The sequence below is a fragment of the Scyliorhinus canicula genome, chromosome 4, assembly GCF_902713615.1.
Source record: "Scyliorhinus canicula chromosome 4, sScyCan1.1, whole genome shotgun sequence".
Taxonomy (NCBI): domain Eukaryota; kingdom Metazoa; phylum Chordata; class Chondrichthyes; order Carcharhiniformes; family Scyliorhinidae; genus Scyliorhinus; species Scyliorhinus canicula.
This window is the reverse complement of record NC_052149.1, coordinates 102,924,742-102,948,299: the sequence shown is the minus strand read 5'-3', so window position 1 is coordinate 102,948,299 and position 23,558 is coordinate 102,924,742. Positions and strand designations below refer to the sequence as shown.

The 23,558-nt window shown below is 50.1% G+C and overlaps 1 protein-coding gene across 1 annotated transcript in view; it reads right to left on the bottom strand.

Annotated features, from left to right (window-relative positions):
* LOC119964147 (coiled-coil domain-containing protein 190) overlaps positions 1-18,095 on the bottom strand; it is a 28,722-nt gene extending 10,627 nt beyond the window's left edge. The window contains exon 1 of the mRNA XM_038793442.1: positions 17,833-18,095. The gene's annotated coding sequence lies outside the window, so the exon portion shown is untranslated. The remainder of the gene's footprint in view (positions 1-17,832) is intronic.
* Between the last annotated feature and the right edge of the window lie 5,463 nt (positions 18,096-23,558).

The following is a 23,558-nucleotide window of genomic DNA, read 5'->3' as shown; positions in this document are numbered from 1 at the left end:
TCTGTAACTTGACTCTATTTGTTTGGCCTGAGTTCTGTAACCAATACCCTTATAAAAATCTGCCAAGTTTGGTTTTGAAGTTTGCAATGATCCAGCCACAACAGCGTTTTTGGGAGCGAATTCACGATTCCCACTTTCCTTTTAGTGAAGGACTGCTTCCCAACATCACCCTGAACTGCTTACTTCTAACTGTAAGATTATGCCCAGTTGCCCTGGGCTCCTCCACCAGAGGATATTGTTTCTTTCTTTCAGTCCTATTAATTCCTTTCATCATATTACACACCTCATGCTTAATCTTTTATACTTAAGGGAATTTAAGCTCAGTCAATGCAATCCACTCTTAGAATTTAACCCTTTTAACCCTGGTAAATCTGTACTGCAACCCGTCCAAGCTCAATGTATCTTTCCTGAGGTGAGAAGTCGGGATTGAGCAAAGTATTTTAAATGGGGTGTCAACAGAGTTTTATATAATTGCAGCATGATTTCCATCCCTGGGTATTCCAAACTCCTTAAGAGAAAGACTAAAATTCTATCAGTCTCTTTGTCGCCTTGAGTAAATTGGACATTCTGAATTCTCCCTCCGTGTACCTGTATGGGTACCGGAGTGTTGGCGACTCAAGGATTTTCACAGTAACTTAATTGCAGTGTTAATGTAAGTCTACCTGTGACAATAATAAAATTATTTAAAATACTTAAGAGTAAGATCGTTAGCTGGAGGAGGGGAGCGGAACAGCTTGAAGTTTTGTGTATTTTTTTTGGAAGAGCAAAAGGAAAAAAGGACAAATGATAGAACATACAGTGCAGAAGGAGGCCATTCGGCCCATCGGGTCTGCACCCACCAACTTAAGCCCTCACTTCCACCCTATCTCCGTAACCCAGTAACCCCTCCTAACCTTTTTGGACACTAAGGGCAATTTATCATGGCCAATCCACCTAACCTGCACGTCTTTGGAGTGTGGGAGGAAACCAGAGCACCCGGAAGAAACCCACGCAGACACGGGGAGAACGTGCAGACTCCGCACAGACAGTGACCCAGCAGGGAATCAAACCTGGGACCCTGGCGCTGTGAAGCCACAGTGCTAACCACTTGTGCTACCATGCTGCTCTTGATGCCAAGCTAATTCAAATAGTGGCCAAGGTCAGCATTTGGATTTCTAACATGAAGTTTGGCAATACATACTTCACAAAGATTGAAGTGTTTCACGACCAGATTAGGTAAAAGGACATTCAGAATTGAAAATTATCTCAATGAGATTGGGCACCAGGAAGGGCAGGATGGCACCAGGCCACCCATAACACCCGGACAACTCCCAGGTCCATCCAGGCCTGGTCGCTCCAGAGGACGGTCGCCAAAGGGACCCAGGTCACAGGGTGGGAAATGCAGCAAGCCGCCTCCACGGCTGATTTACTGCTTGGGGACCATCTAGAAGGAGTGTTAGCACACGTAATGTTAGAAAGATAGACACAAGTTAAATTGGCATAGGTGCAGCACATAGGAGGGGCTAGGGCACAGTTATTGTACACATCATTGTCATCAATAAACACCTGTTCACTGATGTTCCTCAGCCCTCTATCTGCAGGGTGTGGGGGATGGGTTGGGCTGGGTGTAGAGGGTGTGTCAGGTGGAGGGGGGGGGGGGGTAGATGGAAGGCTAGCGGTGTGGTGTGCGGGTGCTGGAAGAGGGCATGGGCAATGCCCCCAGGGCATTCTGGGGTACCCCCAGTGGCCACCTACGAGGCGGCAGAGGCCTGGGCCAGAGATATAGGGGCGCCATGTGGCAGGGTCTACCAGGCGAGTGTCCCCGCACCATTCACCCCACCCCCAGAAAGACTGTGGGCCCGTGTGGTGGACTAGCCAACACGCATGCTGGGATCACCCGGGCTGACAGTGGCATGTGTCACCGGTGCAAGAGTCATTGTCAGCTGAGGCAGAGCACCAGAGCTCATCGCAGAGTGGGTCATCATCATCCTCTGCCCCATGGGCCAGCCCTGCTGATGCTGCCAAAGCACGGTCAACATCCTGCGGTGATGCTGGTGGGACGTTCGGAGGTGGGGGGAGGTGTGGGTGTTGGGGATGGATTGCAGAAGGGGATGGAGGGGTTGTCTGTGGGAGGGGGGGATGTTACAGGGGTGAAACGGGGTGTTTTAGCTGCCGGTGGCCAGGGCCCCTAGTAGGGGAACCTGGAGGAGATCAAGTTTTCCCTTGCATGGCGACCCTGGTGCACACGTCGTGCAACCTCCTGTGCCTGGACGGGGCCCATGTCATGCCCATCCTGGCCCGCATCCGCATCTTCCTCTTTGTACAAGGCATGGCGTTTCTCCACCACCTCCTCCCGCATGTTTCCCCTCTGCAGCGCGATGTTGTGGAAAAAGCAATGGTCCACCACAATGCGGGAGAGACCCTTCCAGGGCTCTACTGGACGGCCCCTCCAGAGCGATCCAGGCACCTGAACTGCGCCTTCAGCATGCTGTGTACCGCTTGATGATACCCCTGGTTGCTGCATGGGTTCTCCGCATTAGTCTGAAGCTTCCAGATAGGTGTTATCAACTATCACTGCAGTGGATAATCCCAAGACCCAGCCCCTCACTCCATGGGGTGCCTCAAAGGTGCCTGTGTACGCTGCCCGGATACCAAGTGCCAACGTGCATGATGTGCAGCCAGTGGCCACATACCGACTGCACATTCAGGAAATGGAATCCCTGCCTATTGATAAAGGGCACCTCCTGATGGGCCAGTACGCGTAGAGGGACATGTGTCCTGTCAATCACCCCCTGCTGGGCTCGGTCCATGTTGTAGGTGATATACTCTGCCACCCAGGCATATAGGGCATCCGTTACGGTGCGGACGCATTTGTGCTCAAGAGGTCTGGAAGATTCCGGAGAAGTCCCCACTCGGCGCTTGGAATGGTCCCGTGGCATAAACGCTCAGGGCAACCACCATCTTGTCGGCCACAGGAAATGGGTGTCCGCTCCCATTCCCCACGGTCCCAGGTGCACCACAGTCTAGCAGAGATGCAGAGATGTCACACAGTCTTTCTGCTCATCCGCAGTTATCGGCAACACGTCTGGTCTGGCAAGTCCTCGTAAGACAAGTGCTGCTGGTACACACAATGCCTCCTTCCCACCTTCTCCTCTGCCTGTTGGCTGGCCGGCTGGCTGTCCAGCCTCACCGGCAGGCCCCTGCCACTCTGGGGCAGACTCTTGTGCTGCAGGGTCCCCCACGAGCACCTCCTATTCGTGCAGCCTCAGTATATCCGCCAGGACGGTGGCGGCCAAGCAGATGCCAACCACTCCTGGCTGTACTCCGTAATCCATTCTCTGCATGGGTAAAGGGCAGAGATGTTAGCATGGTAAGTATTCCTGTGCCCATCCAGGTCCAATAGGCTATGCGGCGGCCTGGCTTGCACTGCAGTCCCTGCCTCCGCATCCTTCCTCCCAATCCTTGCCCCACCTCCGGCAGTTCCCTCCGACACTCTGCCTTCTACACCTCTGGCTCCACCGGTCACTGCCACCAGGGGTCTCCAGCCCTGCCACCCGTCTCTGCCAGCAGTATGTTCTGCGGCCCCTGTCCCGCACCTGCTTGTGGGGCCTACCGTGGGTGACCTCCTTGAGTGGGCTGCGTGCTAACCTGCCAGGAGGGTGCCTTCTCTTTCTGCCTAGTGGAGGTGGAGCACCATGGGAGTCGTGGGAGGCTGGAGAGTACTGGGTGTGACCCATTAATGATGTGCTAATGGTCGTTACTGTACGATTTGGATGCCTATTGCGGTGCGGATGTTGAACGCATCACGCCACTTTTGAGGTCCCTGCCGCCAACCTTGATTATTGGGTGATGCCGATTCTCTGCCCGATTGCAATTCTGGATTCTTAGGTCGCTGGATAGAGAATCCTGCCTGATAGTTGCACCATCATTAAAACTGCAAAATGGACCATCATCTTTACCGGAGAAGCAGAGTAAGAGTCATTCTTGACTATTCTTGTCCCTGTGTATTTCCTTTGTTCCCATTTCTTTTATTTTACTGCTTTGGTCTGTGGATCAATAATTGGGAGGTGCCTTTAAGTAGAGAGAAGAAAGCAGAAGACCCAAAGTTTAAAACAGCCTCCTTACCAGGACATTGTATTCTCAGGTTTTGTGTTTGAGAGGAGAAGCCAGATTCTTCGGCAACAAGTTGATGGGAGGAACCAGTTTTGGAGGGAATCACTCCAATTGGTTAACTTGCAACCAATGGGTTAACCAGGGACAGGTTCTGCCTGACAACAGTCAGTGATTAGTTCCTACTGGGTGATGGTTCTGAGAGAACTCTTCGGAAATGATTGGACCTCAGATGTGAAGGGAGCCGTTTTATTTCTCTGCTGCTTGCGGTCTGTAGCTGGAAGCAGCTTGTTGCTCTTCAGGGGCTGAAGTTAAATAACTGATCTATTGTTTTGACAGCAATCCTTTGCTGTGAACCTGAAATGATGCCGAGTCTTTAGGGAATGTAGACAATCTTGCCTGAGAAGATCATATCAAGCCTGGAAGAATGGAAGTGCTAACCCAGAAGTTTAAAATTCAGAAATACATTGACTGGAAGTCATCCCTGTGAATCAAAAATCCATAGAATCCCTACAGTGCAGAAGGAGCGTATTCGTCTCTTCAAGTCTGCACTGATCCTCTGAAAGAGCACCCTACCTAGACCACCCCCTTAACCCCACCCAACCTGCACATCCTTGGACACTAAGTGGCAATTTAGCATGGCCAATCCACCTAACCTGCACACATTTGGACTGTGGGAGCAAATCAGAACACAAGGAGGAAATCCATGGAGACACGAGGAGAAAGTGCAAACTCCACACTGACAGTCACCCTAATTGACCCTGGTGTTGCGAGTAACAGTGCCAATCACTATTCCAGCGTTTATTTTATTAATATTTTATTTACCTTTCCACCATCCATTCCCCTCTATGTATTTTTGCAGGCGGAGTTAGAAAACGGGCATGTGTGTGTGGGGGGGGGGGGGGGGGGGGGGGAGTGTCCATAACCAGCTACATTTTCTGTCTATTTAATTAAAGATACTGTTGATGCAAAAGGTTCCTCGGGCGAAATTCTCCCCCCCCCACGACGGGTGGGAGAATAGGGGGAGGGCCTTCCCGACTTTTTTGACGCCCTCCCCCCCCCCCCCCCGCCGAAATCCCGACAAGAATCGCTGCCGCCGTTTTTTTACGGCTGGCAGCGATTCTCAGCTGTTAGAAGGGCCGAAGTCCCAGCCCTTTACGACCTTTTTACGAACGGCAAACACACCTGGTCCTGCCGTTCGTAAAAACGTCGTGACAAACTCGCAAAAAATAACCATGGCACCGATTGGCACGGCAGTACCACGGCCGTGCCAAGGGTGCCATGGGCCCGCGATCGGTGGGCACCGATCACGGGCAGCGGGCCCGATGCCCGCGCACTATTTGTCCTTCCGCCGCCCCGCAGTATCAATACGCGGGGCGGCTGAGGGGCAACCCGGCCTGCGCATGCGCGGGTTTCGCGCAAAAACACGATGACGTCACCCGCGCATGCGCGGGTGGAGTCTTCCCACCTGCGCATGCGCGGCTGACGTCATATGACGCGTCAGCCGGCGCTAACTCCGGCAAGCGGGCTTAACGATTTTCGTTAAGCCCGACTTGTCGGACCTCCAACGTCGGGCTGCTAGCCCCGACGGGGGACCAGAATCGGTCCCCCGTCGGGAAGGGGCGCGCTGCCGTAAAACCCGCCCGGGTTTTACGGCAGTTTTACGATTTCTCCCGTTTTGGGAGAATTTCGCCCCTCATGTTTTAAAGTTACAAACCTGGTGACTGTAGTTTATTGGACTCAACCAAAGACCTAGGGTATTTAAATAAATCTAATTTCACTGGTGGTGTGACTCCAGGTCAAGTGAGGCTAGAAATGATGCACACTAGCCCAGGCTGTCTTACTAGCAGTATAAGTGTGGGTTGGCTAGCTCAGTTGGCTGGATGGCTGGTTTGTGATGCAGAGTGACGCCAACAACATGGGTTCCATTCCATTACCAGCTGAGGTTATCCACGAAGGCCCCGATTTCTCAACCTTGCCCCTCGCCTGAGGTATTGTGACCCTCAGGTTAAATCACTACCAGTCAGCTCTCTCTCAAAAGGGGAGAGCAGTCAATGGTCTTCTGGGACCATGGTGACTTTCATTTCGTTTCATAGGCAGAAAACTACACTGGTGACAAAGAGGCTAGGCTGCTGGACAAACAGGCAAACCTCTGAATCCAATTTATTACCTGTGAATCTAAATAAGGTCAACTTAAAAATCAACCAAGTGGTAACTCTAGGTGATTTCAAAGGTGAGTGATGCAGAGAAAATTTAGGGTGCGATTGAATGGTCTCGTAGCGTCGACTCGGTGATACAACAAAGACGTTAAATCTCACTAGAGGCCTCCCGCGAAACATCACGATCTGGATCTCACCCTCGCTGGCCGTGATCCAGATTTAAATATTTAAGTAAACAATTAGGCTCACATAAATATGTTGGCGCCCGATGCTCCTGAGGCCCGGGAATGAACTCCTGCACATAGGTGATCTCGACTTGACACAGTTAGTATTAGTCCACACAAATGTGGACGAGGTGTAATGGCACCTAGGGTGGGGGGGGGGGGGGGGGGGCGTCTCGCAGACCACTGGAGGCTTCTAGGTGGTCACGCTCTGGGCAGGGTGGTATCCTGGAAATCCTGCTGCCACCCGGGCATCTTGATACTGCCAGCCTGGCACCTTTGCACTGGCACTTGGGTACACTGGCAGTGACACTGGCAGGGTGCCAGGTTGCCCATGTCAGGGATTGGGCCTGGGGGTTCCCTACCCTTATGAGGTGGGGTGTGGGGAGGGGGTTCAAGGACCTCCTAACTAGTAAGTTGGGGCTTTGGGAGGTGCAGAGGCTGCAGTGGGGGTGGTCAGGGGCTTGAAGAGATTGAGGCAATATTTAAAATGGTGCCATCTCTTCGTGCACCGATGAGCTGAGCTCCTCAGTGCCGGGGATAAAGGTAATTGTGGCCCCGGTGGGGCTTTCCTCGCCAAGGCCAAGAAATAAAGTGTCCCGTTTGATAATGGGGTCGTCTTCAGAACTGCAGGCGCCGTGAAACACCCCGCTAAACATGCCCAAAACGGGAGTCTGTTTCTTTCCGTTAAATCGCGCCCTTAAGAGTTTAAACTAGATTTAAAATATAAAAAATGCATGAGAAATAAACTGTGCTATAAATACACATTCTTCCTGAAGTGGTTGCTATGTGTGTTGGTTATAGAGATTGATTAGTGTTCAAAAAGTCGACACTGTCTATTCTTATCTATGCTTTGGTACTCCATACCCCTACAGGATGTGCTCCTCAGTCAAACAACAAATGAACAGTGTTCCATTCGCTAACCAAAGTCCTACACAACTTGAGGCAAAGCTTTTGCTTACCCAAAACCTTGGGCGCGATTCTCCGCTCCCGGGAAAAATCGGGAGGGCCGTCGTGAAACTCGGCCGCTCCTCGCCCCCTATTCTCCCCTCCCGGCGGGGCTAGGAGTGGCGCTCCGTAACTCTTGGCCGCCGGGCGGCGCACCGACAGTGACGCGACGGCTATGTGACGTCAGCCACGCAAGTGCAGGTTGGTCGGCTCCAACCCGCACATGCGCGGCTGACGTCACAGCGGCTGACAGCTCGAACCCGCGCATGCGCGGTGGCCATCTTTCCCCTCAGCCACCCCGCAAGACGTGGCGGCTTTATCTTGCGGGGCAGCGGAGGGGAAATAGTGGGTCCGATTGAGTCGCCGGCCCGACGATCGGTGGGCACCGATCGCGGGCCTGTCCCCTCCCGGCACAGTCGTGGTGCTCATTCCCCACCAGGCCCCCTACAAGCTCCAAACAGGCATCTCACGGAGTTTTCACGACAGCAGCGACCAGGTGTGGTTGCCGCCGTCGTGAACCGCGAACGGCAGGCCGCTCGGCCCATCCGGGTCGGAGATTCGCCGGTCGCCGTGAAAAACGGGGGGTGGAGAATCGTGGGGGGCGCCAGGGGTTCGTGAAATTAGTCGGGGGGCCCTCCCGCGATTCTCCCACGCAGCGTGGAGAGCGGAGAATTTTTCTTATCCTCTTTCAAATGTTTTTTTTTTAAATAATTTTTATTGAGAAATTTTGATTTTATACAACATTGACGCACCTTAGTAAAATACCGAAAATAACAATAATATTAACAATCATATACATTCGCCCCATCCCCATGAACAACCCAGCATTTTAACAACAACCCAAATTAACACACTATAAAGTTACAGAATAAACACTACAATAATGCACCCCCCCCCCCCCCCCCCCCCGGGTTGCTGCTGCTATTGACCCAGTTACCTATCTCTGAGCCAGGAAGTCCAGAAAAGGCTGCCATCGTTTATAGAACCCTTGTATTGATCCTCTCAGGGCAAATTTGACCTTTTCCAATTTTATAAATCCCGCCATGTCACTGATCCAGGTCTCCACACTTGGGGGCCTTGCATCCTTCCATTGTAACAGAATCCTTCGACGGGATACTAGGGACGCAAAGGCCAGGACACCGGCCTCTTTCGCCTCCTGCACTCCCGGCTCTACCGCAACTCCAAAAATCGCGAGTCCCCACCCTGGTTTGACCCTGGATCCAACCACCCTCGACACCGTCCCCGCCACCCCCTTCCAGAATTCTTCCAGTGCTGGGCATGCCCAGAACATATGGGCGTGGTTCGCAGGACTCCCCGAACATCTGGTGCACCTGTCCGCACCCCCGAAGAACCTACTCATCCTAGTCCCGGACATGTGGGCCCGGTGCAGCACCTTAAATTGGATGAGACTAAGCCTCGCACATGAGGAGGAGGAGTTGACTCTCTCCAAGGCATCCGCCCAAGTCCCGTCCTCTATCTGCTCTCCGAGTTCCTCCTCCCATTTAGCCTTCAGCTCCTCCACTGACGACTCCTCCACCTCCTGCATTACCTTATAGATGTCAGACACCTTCCCCTCTCCTCTCTTTCAAATGTTGACTGACCAACACATTGTCTATTCCCAGAATGTTCTGCTTTGTTTTATCATTATTCTTTTGACGCTGCTAATTCAAGATTGACAATGTACTGATCACTTTCCAGGTGCCATTTCCACCCAGATGGACAGCAATGAACAATAATATTCTTCATTGAAAAAAATCTCAAACCATCACTTTCTATTCAGACATACAAGGATCAGGACTGAACTCTTCAAACTATGGGTGATGCTCCTTAATGTCGGCTCATGAATCGGTAATATAGATGAAGGGCGGAATGGTGGTGCAGTGGTTAGCACTGCTGCCTCACAGCGCCGAGAACGCGGGGTCAATCCCAGCCCCAGGTCACTGTCTGTGTGGAGTTTGCACATTTGCCTCACGTCTGTGTGGGGCTCACCCCCCACAACCCAAAGATATGCAGGCTAGGTGGATTGGCCATGCTAAATTGCCCCTTAATTGGAAAAAAAAGAATTGGGTACTCTAAATTTATTTTAAATATATATAAATGTGCTCATCTGAATAAACCTCCAGCATCTGTAATGTTTCATAGTAAGCCCTATTTAAGAGTCAGGCATATTGGGAGTAGTATTTACCTTCTTCATCAATAGGATGAAATCCAGGCAGATTCAACAAGTCCATGTGGCGTGGGGGGGGGGGGGGGGGGGGGGGGGACTGATCCACCCCAACAGGATTACCTCCGTTGAATTTCAACATTTTTTAGTACACTTTGTATTAAGCCATTCTTTACTCAGTCTTACATCTATTTACAAAGTGAAACATTGCAAACATACACCTCTGACTTAATCACATCACAGTTTGAATAAATGTCCCTTTCTGTGTACTCAATTGAAACCCCAAATAATGCCCTCGAACTGCATTTAATTAGACAAAATAAATAACAATGAACGTTAGCTTCAAGCAAAACATTCCCATTTTACAGATTTTTTGCACCTTTTCCTTTTGGACAGTTTGTTAAAGTTCTTCTGATAGCATACAGTGGGACGGGGTGCAGATTTCCTTTGCTCTTCAGAAACGCATTTACAATTACATTACATAGCAATCTTCCCTCATTTTATTCAAATAACCAGGCAAAGGTAGAATCCTGCGAATAGGAAATGGTAGGCACCTCATTCCAGAAGTGTTACGAAGCTAACACCCAAAAGAAAATCTATTGTCTACAAAACTAAATTGCTCGGGCATGTCTCTGTAAATTAAGAATCATAGAATTTACAGTGAAGGAGGCCATTCGGCCCATCGAGTCTGCACTGGCTCTTGGAAAGAGCACCCTACCCAAGCCCACACCTCCACCCTATCCCCATTACCCAGTAACCCCACCCAACATTAAGGGCAATTTTGGACACTAAGGGCAATTTATCATGGCCAATCCACCTAACCCGCACATCTTTGGACTGTGGGAGGAAACCGGAGCACCCTGAAGAAACCCACGCACACACGGGGAGAACGTGCAGACTCCGCACAGACAGTGACCCAAGCCAGGAATCGAACCTGGGACCCTGGAGCTGTGAAGCAACTGTGCTAACCACAATGCTACTGTAACTTCCTGATTGATCATTTATTTTTAAATCAACAAGTTAGAGGAAAAATACATCATTGCACAACTTTGAAAGATTTGCTGTGTATGATTTTTTAAGACTCAATTTCCCATTGATGTAAATATTTTAAATTATTTTGTCAGCAGAAGATTACCGATGCAGGTTTGGTAATTTGGAGGTTTACACTAAAGTTACACTAATCTTATTTAAGCGTTTTGCATCCACTTCTTCATTCATGAAACCACAAAAAGATTTTGAAGATTGAGGTAATCATGTTCCTGCTATAATGATGGCATTCACTAGGATTTGTATTATCTGCTCTGTCAAACACTTGTCTTTGTTTTTAGTTGCCTGGCTATAAAGCTTCAATAATTGGTGCCCATTGTCAGTGATTCAGAAATGTTTTATGTTGACTATATTTATGTATCTAGGATTTACGTTTGACAAAAGATCTGCCTGAAATATTCAAAATGTTTGAATTCATGGTTTCACTAGGATGGGTCCTTGCCAAATCTTGGCTTTTTTTTTGTTTGCGTACAGAATACAAGTTTTATTTGAATGAAAGCGAAGGTATTCTATGCCATGTAATCTTAAGTGGTAAAAAGGGCATATCTGTACACTTGCTCATATCTCTCAGTTCCTACCATGTTTTAATCTTTTGAATAGCTAGTTAAAGGCAGCATGAGGGAAAATATTTTGAACGCAATTCTCCCTTCTGTAACAAGCACGGTAGCATACTGGTTAGCACAATTGCTTCACAGCTCCAGGGTCCCAGGTTCGATTCCCGGCTGGGTCACTGCCTGTGCGGAGTCTGCACGTCCTCCCCGTGTGCGCGTGGGTTTCCTCCGGGAGCTCCGGTTTCCTTCCACAGTCCAAAGATGTGCGGGTTAGGTGGATTGGCCATGCTAAATTGCCCTTAGTGTCCAAAAAGGCTAAGTGGGGGCTGCTGGGATAGGGTAGATACATGGGCTTCAGTGGGTTGCTCTTTGTAAGGGCCGGTGCAGACTCGATGGGCCGAATGGCCTCCTTCTGCACTGTAAATTCAATGAAACTATGTGGTCTGATGCGGTTGTAAATAAGGCTTATGATATGAGTAGGAAGGCTGCCTCTGAAGAGGGAATTCACCACAAAAGGTTTGCTCCCAGATTGAGTCTGACCAACTTCAAAATAGAGTAGTTGAGAAATGGAAGTGATTATAATGACTCAGAGAACTAGAGGACGGCATAAACCATAAACATAAAACTTGAACAGTGCTTATTATCTGAATAGCAACTCACTGAGGCCCCTTCGACAGCACCTTCCAAACCAGTAATCTCTACCATCTGGAAGAGCAAGGGCAGCAGGTGCATGGGAAAAGCACCCCTGTGGGGCAGCAGGGTAGCATGGTGGTTAGCATAAATGCTTCACAGCTCCAGGGTCCCAGGTTCGATTCCCGGCTGGGTGACTGTCTGTGTGGAGTCTGCACGTCCTCCCCCTGTGTGCGTGGGTTTCCTCCGGGTGCTCCGGGTTCCTCCCACAGTCCAAAGATGTGCGGGTTAGGTGGATTGGCCATGATAAATTGCCCGTAGTGTCCTAATAAAAAGTAAGGTTAAGGGGGGGGTTGTTGGGTTACGGGTATAGGGTGGATACGTGGGTTTGAGTAGGGTGATCATGGCTCGGCACAACATTGTTGGCCGAAGGGCCTGTTCTGTGCTGTACTGTTCTATGTTCTATGTAACATGTTCCACTGTAAGCCACATACCATCCTGACTTGGAACTATGGGCCCGACTCTCCCCAAAAATGTAAAAGTTAATTTGTGGTGGGTTTCTCAGGGTGCCGGCGAGTTCCCCACCGCTATTCAATGACACGTCAGTCACTTTTTTAGGCCCTGGGGAGTTTTTCATCGGTTTAGCCCACACTTTGAAATTTTTTTTACCACTGGGGAGCTGAACTCAGAGATCAGGCCACCATATTGAAAAGGTGCCCCGATCTCTAATTGGGCACCTGGGTCCCCCACATTCCCCACCCATGAGCAAGGTCACTCCCCACACACATGGACACTACCCCACAAGTGAGTACATCCTGCTATGGGGTCCCCCCCTCAGGCCCCCTAAGCACCCTTACAGCACCTCCTTCCTCCTAGGACCCCCACCCATCACCCCCATAACCTCCCGGAGGCCCCGAAGTATCTGCCTTGCACTTCCCCATCTTTCAAACCCCGCTTCCACCCTCATTACATGGGCATGGTCCCCATTGCCCCTTGACCTTTGGCAGTTCCACTCTGGCACTCGAGCACCCGTGCACTGCCACCCTGGCACCCAGGCAGTGCTCCTGCTGGCTTGGCAGTGCCATCTGGGCACCTTGGCAGTGCCAGGTTGTCAGTATTCTAGGGGGAGGGCCAGAGAGCCACCCTGTCTTTACCCTGACCACCCTGGGGTCTCCGGTGGCCCAGGACGCTTCCCCGGTTGCCTTCTGCCTGGTCCACGTTTGTGTGGACTAGGATTGATCGCCGCCTGGCTGCAGCCGCGCTGTGGAGGCCGAAGAATCGAGGGAGGCTGCTAGATCCAGCTCAGTAGACCGTAAGTAGGTTGATGACCTATTTCCGCGAGCATCATTTGGTCCCACCCATTTGTGACGGGGGTCCGACTCCGACATTTTGCAGGACTTCGGAGAACTCCTGGAGGCGCGGAGCCTGTCAGGAGGCTTGCTGAAGACCTTTCCTGGCATTCTCTGGCACGTTGCGCTCAAGTGAGTGCTCAACACGGCCGGAGAAGCACACCCTATATCGTCGTTCGTTCATGGTTGTTGGGTTAAAAACCTTGGAACAGCACTGTGGGTATACCTACACCGCATCGACTCCAGCAGGTCAAGAGGTGGCTCACCATCACCTTCTCAAGGGTATTTAGTGATGGGCAATAATACTCACCCAATCAGTGATGCCTGCATCCCATAAAATAATTTGAAAACCACCTTGAAGTTTTTTTCATGCATTTATCCTTTTACTGCTATGGTAATGAATTAGGATTAGTAGGTGTTGTGGTAGACACTAAGGACTGCTGGCCATAGAACCATAGAATTCCTACAGTATAGATGGAGGCCATTCAGCCCATTGAGTCTGCACTGAACTTCTGAAACAGCACCCTACCTAGGCCCACTCCCCCGCCCTACCCCTGTAACCCCACCAAACCTGCACATCTTTAGATACTCAGGGGCAATTTAGCTTGGCCAATCCACCCAACCTGCACATCTTTGGACTGTGAGAGGAAACGGAGCACCCGGAGGAAACCCACTCAGACACGGGGAGAAAGTGCAAACTCCAGACAGACAGTCATCCCTGGCAGGGATTGAATCCCTGCCCCTGGCACTGTGAGGCAGCAGTGCTAAAAACAATGCCACCCTTTTTATGTTTTAAGGGAATTCTTAGAAGAGGTAGTAAAATTATAGACTTGAGTTTATCTTTATGAAGAAATGATTTTGCCTGGAGGAGAAACTGGGATTATCTGTTGTTCCCTTTTTGGGTGTGGTCTGTGTGATGGGGGGGGGGGGGGGGGGGGGGGGGATGGATGTATGGAGGCATTATTGTGGTGCGTCTGCGTTGTGAGAGGGTGTGGTGTGTGCGTTGATGGGGTGTGGTGTGTCTATGTTGGGGGGATGTGGTATGTGTGCTGCGGGATGTGGTGCATGTGTGTCTGTTGGGGGGTGTGTGATGTATGTTTTGGGGGGATGTGGGGGGGGTGTATGTGTATTGGGTGGGTGTGTGTTAGGGTGTGTGTTAGGTGTTTTTGGGGTGGCGTGGTGTGTGTGTGTAGTCTGTGTGTATTGGGGGGTGTGTGTGGGTGGTGTGTGTGTGTATGTTGAGGGTGTGTGGTATGTGTGTGTTGGGGGGGTGTTGGGGGGGTGTTGGAGGGTGGTGTGTGTGTTGAGGTGTGTGGTGTGTGTGTGTGTGTGTGTTGGGGAGTGGGTGTTGGGGGTGTGTGGTGTCTGTGTGTTGGGGGGGTGAGTGTGTTGGGGGTCTGTGGTGTGTGTGTGTGTTGGGGGGTGGGTGTGTGTGTTGGGGGATGTGGTGCGAGTGTGCTGGGGGTGTGTTGTGGGGGTATTGTGTGTGTTGAGGGTGTGTGTTGGGGGTGGGTGTGTTGGGGGTTTGTGGTGTGTGTGTTGGGGGGTGAGTGTGTTGGGGGTCTGTGGTGTGTGTGTTGGGGATGTGTGTTGCGGGTGGGTGTGTGTGTTGGGGGATGTGGTGCGAGTGTGCTGGGGGTGTGTTGTGGAGGGTATTGTGTGTGTTGAGGGGGTGTGGTGTGTGTGTTGGGAGTGTGTGGTATATGTGTGTTGGGGTGTGTGTTGTGGGTATGTTGGGGTGTGTGTGTTGGGAGTGTGGGTGTGTTGGGGGTGTGTGGTGTGTGTGTGTTGGGGGGTGAGTGTGTTAGGGGTCTGTGGTGTGTGTGTTGGGGGGTGTGTGGTATATGTGTGTTGGGGTGTGTGTTGGGGGTATGTGTTGGGGGTATGTTGGGGTGTGTGTGTTGGGGGTGTGTGTTGGGGGTATGTTGTGGAGGGTATTGTGTATGTTGAGGGTGTGTGTTGGGGGGTGTGGTGTGTGTTGGGGGCGTGTGGTATATGTGTGTTGGGGTGTGTGTGTGTTGGGGGTGTGTGTGTGTTGGGGGGTGTGTGTTGGGGGTCTGTGGTGTGTGTGTTATATGTGTGTTGGGGTGTGTGTTGGGGGTATGTTGGGGTGTGTGTGTTGGGGGTGTGTGTTGGGGGTATGTTGTGGAGGGTATTGTGTGTGTTGAGGGTGTGTGTTGGGGGGGTGTGGTGTGTGTGTTGGGGGTGTGTGGTATATGTGTGTTGGGGTGTGTGTTGGGGGGGGTGTGTGTGTTGGGGGTGTGTGGTGTGTGTGTGTTGGGGGGTGAGTGTGTTGGGGGTCTGTGGTGTGTGTGTTGGGGTGTGTGTTGGGGGTGTTGGGGAGGTGGGGGTGTGTGTTGGGGGTGTGTGTTGGGGATGTGGTGCGAGTGTGCTGGGGGAGTGCTGTGGGTGTGTTTGGGGTGGGGTGGTGTGTGTTGGGGTGGGGGTTGGTGAGAGTGGCCACAGGGCAGCCTGCCACTGCTTTTGCACCTAATCAAGCAGCTGGATTACTCTTAGCTACCTACCCCCTCCCCACCTCCCCCGCCCCACACACATCTGATCATGGTCCCGGTGGGGGGCTGAAATTCCAACCCCAAGTTACTGTGAACTGTCTCTATAGGAACCCACACCACTTGGCTAACTGCAGTGAGTTAATGTTAGTTTTTAATCCCGCACATCCATTGAAATTGGGGCATTCCTGGGACTTGGACTGGTGCTTTACACCCTGCTATTCCGATTGGAATGCATTCCATTCTCGGCAGGTACAAGAGTTTAAAAACCGGGGCTCTCGGATATAAAGTTTTGTAATTCTTTGGGTTTTCCTCCACATTGAAAATTATCATGAAGTGGAGATGCCGGCGTTGGACTGGGGTGAGCACATTAAGAAGTCTTACAACACCAGGTTAAAGTCCAACAGGTTTGTTTCAAACATTAGCTTTTGGAGCACTGCTCCTTCTTCAGGTGAATGAAGAGGTATGTTCCAGAAACATATATATATAGACAAAGTCAAAGATGCCAGTCAATGCTTAGAATGCGAGCATTTGCAGGTAATTAAATCTTTACAGATGCAGAGATTGTCTGTCATTGTCTGGCATCTTTGAATTTGTCTATATATATGTTTCTGGAACAGACCTCTTCATTCACCTGAGGAAGGAGCAGTGCTCCGAAAGCTAGTGTTTGAAACAAACCTGTTGGACTTTAACCTGGTGTTGTAAGATTTCTTATTGAAAACTGCAGCAGAGGTTGTCAATATCAATGCTCAGGGGGTCCCTGACTGTGCATGTCCAAGAGCACTGAAAGATATAATCAGGTAAAACTGTATAGTCTTGCCAAAACTGAGCACTGGCAGGTTTTCCAATTATTGCTCCAACCTGTCGATTTGCACAGGTCGAAATGAGGGGGAACAATCTCTGCTGCCGGCAACACATCCGGTTCATTAATGTCCTTGAGAGAAGGAAACCTCCCGCCCTTATGTGGTCTGGCCCACATGTGACTCCTGAACCAGAGCAATGTGGTTGACTCTTAAATGCCCTCAAGGCCACTCAGCCCAGAGGCAATTAGGGGTGGGCAATAAATGCTGGCCCATCCAGCGACGCCGCCATCCCATGTAAGAATTTTTTAAAAGGCCAACTCCTCAGGGTTCCATTAACCAGGCAGAGTGGTTGTTCAGACATAACTCTGCCCTGCAATACTGCAGACCCAATTCATTCGTATCTGTGCAAAGAGTTGTCCAGACTTGGAATGTTACCTGTTTGCTCTCTCCACGGGTGCTATCAGACCTGCTGAGATTGTCCAGCATTTTCTGTTTTTGTTCATTCTTATGCCTCTCGTGTCAGAAGGTCCTGGGTTCAAGTCCCACTCCAAAGCACAAATTATAGGCTGACTGTTGATTGAGGGAATGCTGAACTGTCAGAGCTACCAGTTTCCCACATGAAACATTAAACAAAAGTTCCATCTGTCCTCTCGGTCATTATCAAATTGCTCTGGTCATTATCAAATTGCTGCTTATATTTCCTACATTTCAACGTTAATTGTTAAAACAAAATTGGATTGGATTGGATTTGTTTATTGTCACATGTACTGAAATACATTGAAAAGTATTTTTCTGCGAGCAGCTCAACAGATCATTAAGTACATGGGAAGAAAAGGGAATAAAAGAAAATACATAATAGGGCAACACAAGGTATACAATGTAACTACATAAGCACCGGCATCGGATGAAGCATACAGGGTGTAGTGTTAATGAGGTCAGTCCCCATAAGAGGGTCATTTAGGAGTCTGGTGACAGCAGGGAAGAAGCTGTTTTTGAGTCTGTTCGTGCGTGTTCTCAAACTTCTGTATCTCCTGCTCGATGGAAGAAGTAGAAATGGATAGACCTGTCAGGTATATACTATTTAGGTAAAATATTCTGACAGCAGTTCATGTTGGGTGCATGGGTGGAAAAGATTCAAAGTTGCTAATAAGTAAAGAATTTAATTCAAAAATAAATAAGGGTTATAATTGGAGAGGTTAATAATCAGAGTACAGTCACAGTTGCACACCAAGAGGGGGTTAATGGAGTACAGACACTATATTAAACCATTATACAGTACCTCTCCTACTCGGCTGCTATTTCTTATATTGCGTTCCCATGCCTGGTTCCAGCAGCTGTAACACTCAGAAAGTTACACTTACCAACTCGGGGAAAGTCAGAGGAGATAATCGAGTGGGTGCTCCCGGCGGGAGTGGAAGGCTGTTGTTGAGGGTCACCTTCAGCGAGTAGGCGGCGGGAGTTCTCGCAAAGCCGAAGCCCATTGACCTGGGCTGCCTCTGCTCACTGGCTGCTGCTGTTGCCCGTTGGCCGCTTTGTGTGAAGCAGCGCCTCACTCAACAGCCCGCTCGCCTGCACACCGGCCTTTTAAATTCAGCGTTGCTACTGGGAACGAGTTGTCCGTCAAAATTTGTCACAACAAGCCTATTTTTACTTTGCTGTAATCCTACTTTGTAAAAGTAGTTTAAACCGTGATGTGAGAGGATGGGCGTGATGTGACGAGATGGAGGGCGTACCAAAATAACTTTAAAAAAAAATCAACATAACAAGATCACTTAGTTTATCCGGAAATAAACAACAATGAGGGGTGAATGTTTGCAGCAGACAACTTTGGTCAGCATCAAATATTCTTGGGAGGAAGGGCCCTCGCATGTTTCTCAACTAAAGGCTTCCAACTAAACCTTTATCTGAGGTTTCATTTCACAGATTCATCCTGTTCAGTTATTTTTTTAAAACCTCAGAGTCTAAATGGGGCAGAATCTGGGGGTATCATTAAAAGCAGCACACTGTTCAACATGGCTTTAAAATGTAAACTGAGGACATTTCCTGAGCAATAAAATTGAAAATCAGAGGAACTTGTGTAGCACCTTAGTTATAGACCACATTCTGGGGGTGAATCACAGAATCTCTACAAGGCACCAATCCTCTGAAAGAGCACCCCACCTAGGCCCACTCCCCCACCCTATCCCCGTAACCCCAACTAACTTTCACATCCCTGGACAACATGGGGCAATTTAGCATGACCTATCCTGCACATTTTTGGACTGTGGGAGGAAATCAGAGCACCCAAGGAAACCCACGCAGACAGTGGGAGAATGTGCCAACTGCACACAGTCACCCAAGGCTGGAATTGAACCTGGGTCCCTGGTGCGGTGAGGCGGCCGTGCTATCCACTGTGCTACCGTGCCATCCCCGTGTGTACTTTCCAGTTCTTCATATTACGAAAAGACACTTTGGAGAATGCACCAAAAAGATTTACACGGATGATATCAGAAAGACTGAACAGACTGAGCTTTTTTAAAAAAAAAGGTATTTTGTTCCAAACGTATTAAACATAATAACACAACCTTAACGTCCAACAGTTTATACATTTTCCCCCCAATTACTCCCCCCTCCCCGTGACAAACAGCTCCTCACATATAGCCATGAACGGCCTCCATCGCACCTCAAAGCGCTCCTCTGACCCCCTTAGGGAAAAAATGATTTTCTCCAACCTGAGAAACTCATATAAGTCACCCAACCATGCCACACATGGTTGACCTCCAATTGGAAAGTACCCATCGCTGGGCAATCAGAGATGAAGGCCACAACATCAGCCATCTTCCCCTTCAGCAGCTCTTGCACTATATACATATATATATCCCAAATCCTACACCCCCCACAACCCCCCCCCCCCCCTCCCCCCCTCCCCACCCACCCACCCCCCAATCCGGGAGAACACTTTCTCCAAAAGTGTCTCCTCAACTGGTTTAAATATTTTTTGGGCGAGTCCACCACCAGACTCCTCGTTTACTTCCTCAGGGAAAATGACAGCAGCTCACCAGAGCCCTCATGCTCATACCTTACAAGACTCCTCCACTAACCTGACCCAATCTGCCCCTCCCCTTCCCACCACCCTCTCACCTCTTCCACATTTGCTGCCCAAAAGTAATGCAACAAATTTAGGAGCACCAGCACCCTTCCCGCCTCTGCCTTTGTAACAGAGCCATCTTCACCCTCGTTACCTTCCCTGCCCACACGAATTCTGAGATTAATATATTTACCCGCCAAACAAAGGCCTCGGAGAGGAAAATCGAGAGGGACTGAAACACAAACAGGAATCTTGGCGATATGTTCATCTTCACCACCTGCACCTTCCTCGCCGATGTCAGGTGTAGCGTTTTCCACCTTTTAAGGTCCCCTTAGTTTCCGCCACCAACCCGGTCAAATTCCACATATGCATCGTGGCCCATTCACGCGTTACCTGACTGCCCGAATACTGGAACCACTCCCTTACCTGAAATGGCAGTGCACCCAGGTTTGCCCCCGCCCCTCTGCATTCACTGGGAACACCTGGTGTTTTTCCCTACATTCTATTTATAGCCCAAAATGGTCCCAAACCTCTCCAGTAAGCCCATGATTGTGCCCATGTTTTCCAACGGGTCCGTCACAAACAACAACAGAAATTTCCCATACCATAGCCTGACGTCGCAGATGGGGGGCCAATATGTGACTCGCCTTCTCCCCATACCTATACTGCACCTCCGCGCCCTCCGCAGCTGAGCCATTGCCTTTCCCATCATCAACCGATCAAACTGCCCCTGCAACGTCTTTCTTCCTGCCAACAACTCCTTCGTGGGGGCCACAGTGTATCTCCTATCCACCTCCACTATCTTGACCAACAGTCGATGCTCCTCCCTCCCCATCCTATCCTTCTGGGCATTGAACAAAATAATTTCACCCTGGACCTCCGCCTTCAAGGCATCCCAAAACATTCCTGCCGATAACTCCCCATTTTGATTAAGCTCAACATAATTCTTAATCACTATCGCCAGCTTCTCACAGAACTCCTTGTCCGCCAAAAGGCCCCAAATCCAACCTCCACCCCAGTCTCTGCACCTGACCCAAACAAAGTCTCATATCTTGATAATGCGGGGCTTGGTCTGAAATCACTATTCCTGCATATTCCATACCTTCCATCCCAATCGGCACCGCCGGCTCACCACAAAAAAATTAATCCTGGAATATACTCTATGCACATGCGAGAGGAAGGAGGTGCTCAAACCTCCACGGACCCACCATCCTCATCCTCTCCGTAAACCCTCCCAGCTCTCAAGCCATTCTTGACCTCCCCAGTGACATAGGGCTCGACCTATCCACCCTCGGCTCCAATACAATTAAAATCCCTGGTGAGAGTCCAAATCCGGCATCGCCCCTATTAGCCTCTTCATGAATCCGGCATTATCCCAATTAGGCGCATACACATTCATCAACACCGCCGGAGTCCCCGCTAACACCCACTCACCATCACAAACCTTCCCTCGCCCACGTAAACCCAATTTTCTTGTTCAAGTGTTTGGCGACCCCCTGTTGACTTTGAGTCAAACCCCAAGTGGAACACTTGCCCCACCCAGCCCTTCTTCAGCCTCACCTGATCTTTCACCCAAAGGTGCATCTCCTGCAGAAAAATCATCTCTGCTCTCAAACCTTTCAAGTTCACGAACACCCGGGACCACGTAACCGGTCCATGCAGGGGCAGTTTGATCGGTTGATGATGGGAAAGGCAATGGCTCAGCTGCGGAGGGCGTGGAGGTGCAATATAGGTATGGGGAGAAGGCGAGTCACATATTGGCCCCCCATCTGCGACGTCAGGCTATGGTGTGGGAAATTTCTGTTGTTGTTTGTGACGGACCCTTTGGAAAACATGGGCACAATCATGGGCTTACTGGAGAGGTTTGGGACCATTTTGGGCTATAAATAGAATGTAGGGAAAAACACCAGGTGTTCCCGGTGAATGCAGAGGGGCGGGGGCAATACAATGAAGCACTATATCCCCAACAACGAAGGCCCCCCCTCCAAAAAAAGCAGCAATAAATTTCAATACAAAAATACAAAGAAAATACACCAAAAATACAAAAAAGGGGAGTGCAACCACCCCCATAACAACCTTTCCCAATCGGCAAACAGATAACAAAATTCAACAGAGGCAGAACCTCCACCCGTGCTCCCCCTTCAGCCCTCCGCCAGCTTATGTTCCTTAATAAAGTCATTCGCCTCTGTCGGGGTCCCAAAGTAATATTCCTGGCCATCGAAAGCGACTCAAAATCTGGCCGGTACAGCAGTTCAAACCAATCTGGCGCCGGTACAACACTGCCTCGGCCTTGCTGATACCTGCCAGTCTCTTGGTCAGCCGAGCACCAATGTCCTGATAAATCCAGATTTGGTTTCCTTCCCAATTGCAATCTCGTTGCGCCCTGGCCCACCTCATAATCTTTTCTTGTCCTGGAACTTCTGCATCCGCACACTCATTACCCACGGCAGCTCCCCTGCTCTTGGCCTCTGCCTCAGGGACCAATGGGCCTGATCCACCTCCGGCGCCTTGTCCAGCTCCTTCTCAACAAACCTGGCCAGTATCCTCGCGACGTAGCCCATTGCACTTGTTCCTTCCAATCCCTCCGGTAGGCCCACAATCCGAAGATTTTGCCCCTTGGACCTGTTTTCCTGGTCTTCCACCATTGCTTGCAGCATCTTACACATGTCCCCCAGGATCGGACTCTCCACCTCCAACGACACAACCCGGTCACTCTGGTCAGACACCACCTTCTCCACCTCTTGGATCATCGGCCACTGCACATCCAGGCTCTTTCCATCCATCCCAAAGTCCCGCGAAGAGTTACCACTGCCCGCTCAATTGCCTTTAACCAGCCACTCTGCATTTCTTTTCGCTTCTGCCAAAATATGTCCTTAATGAAGCTCATCAACTGCTCCACTGGCACCTTTCCAGTCAATGGAGACCCTTCCCCCTCCGCCATTTTTGCAATTGATTCTGCTCCACGAGTCTCCTGCACCACTTAGCCAGGGCTCTCACTGTCTTCTGATGAGTTAGGTAACCCACAGACATGCCCATTCAAGGGAAAACTAATCCCTCTCCACATAGCTTTTCCGCCAAAATTCCCCAAAGTTCAGGTAGAAGGAGCGAAAACCAATGCCTTCAAGTAGGAGCCACCCTGTGTGCGACCACTCACTCCATGGCTGCCACCGGAAGTCCCCAGACTAGTCCTCTTTCTCTTGACAGCTGAATGCTGAGGGGCGAACGACTGATAAATGTCTTTAAATTATGCAGGGGTTTGATAGGGTCGATGTAGAGAAAATGGAGATCACTTTAATCCCCAAAAAGGACAGGGTTGGGTTGGAAGTTAAAATGTAAAAAAAACAGAAACCAATTTGCCTTGAACCTGCAACAGGGGCATTTCCAGGAGGTGGGTGGCTCATTTAAATCTTTTATTAAGGCTTCATCTCCAAGATTTTATTTTTGCTTCAGGAAAGCCCGACAGCTAAAGGACTGTCAAGGAGACCAGCAATGTTTCAATAAGGAGGTAATTTCTTTTCCAGCACATTTCCGGGTTGAAGACTGGAGGAGCAAGTGTACTCCCAGCTCGCAAGTAAAAACTGGAAGGTTCCTCAGCTATCAGATACCACCCAATGATCACAGAGTCTGTCACTGACTCCCCTTCTCTCTCCAACTCTTCAAAACCATTAATCCCATCTGAATTCTCTCCCTGCATTCACCTCCCCTGACCCTACTAACCGCACAATACCCACCCCTCCCTCACAATCTCTACCCCAAGCAGCAGGAAACCTACCTGCTTCTAGTGGCCTCCATTGCAGCACCCCCCGGGCCAATAGGTAGCCAGCCTTGTTAATCAGGCATGGTTCTGGGCAGCAGTCCTGTTAAAATCAAAAGGCACACATCAAGGGATTAAATCCCAATGTGCTCACCAAAACATCTCCATGTACACATTGTGGGAATAAATCTCCAATGTGTTCACCAGAACATCTCCATGTACACACTGTGGGAATAAATCCCCAATGTGTTCACCAGAACATCTCC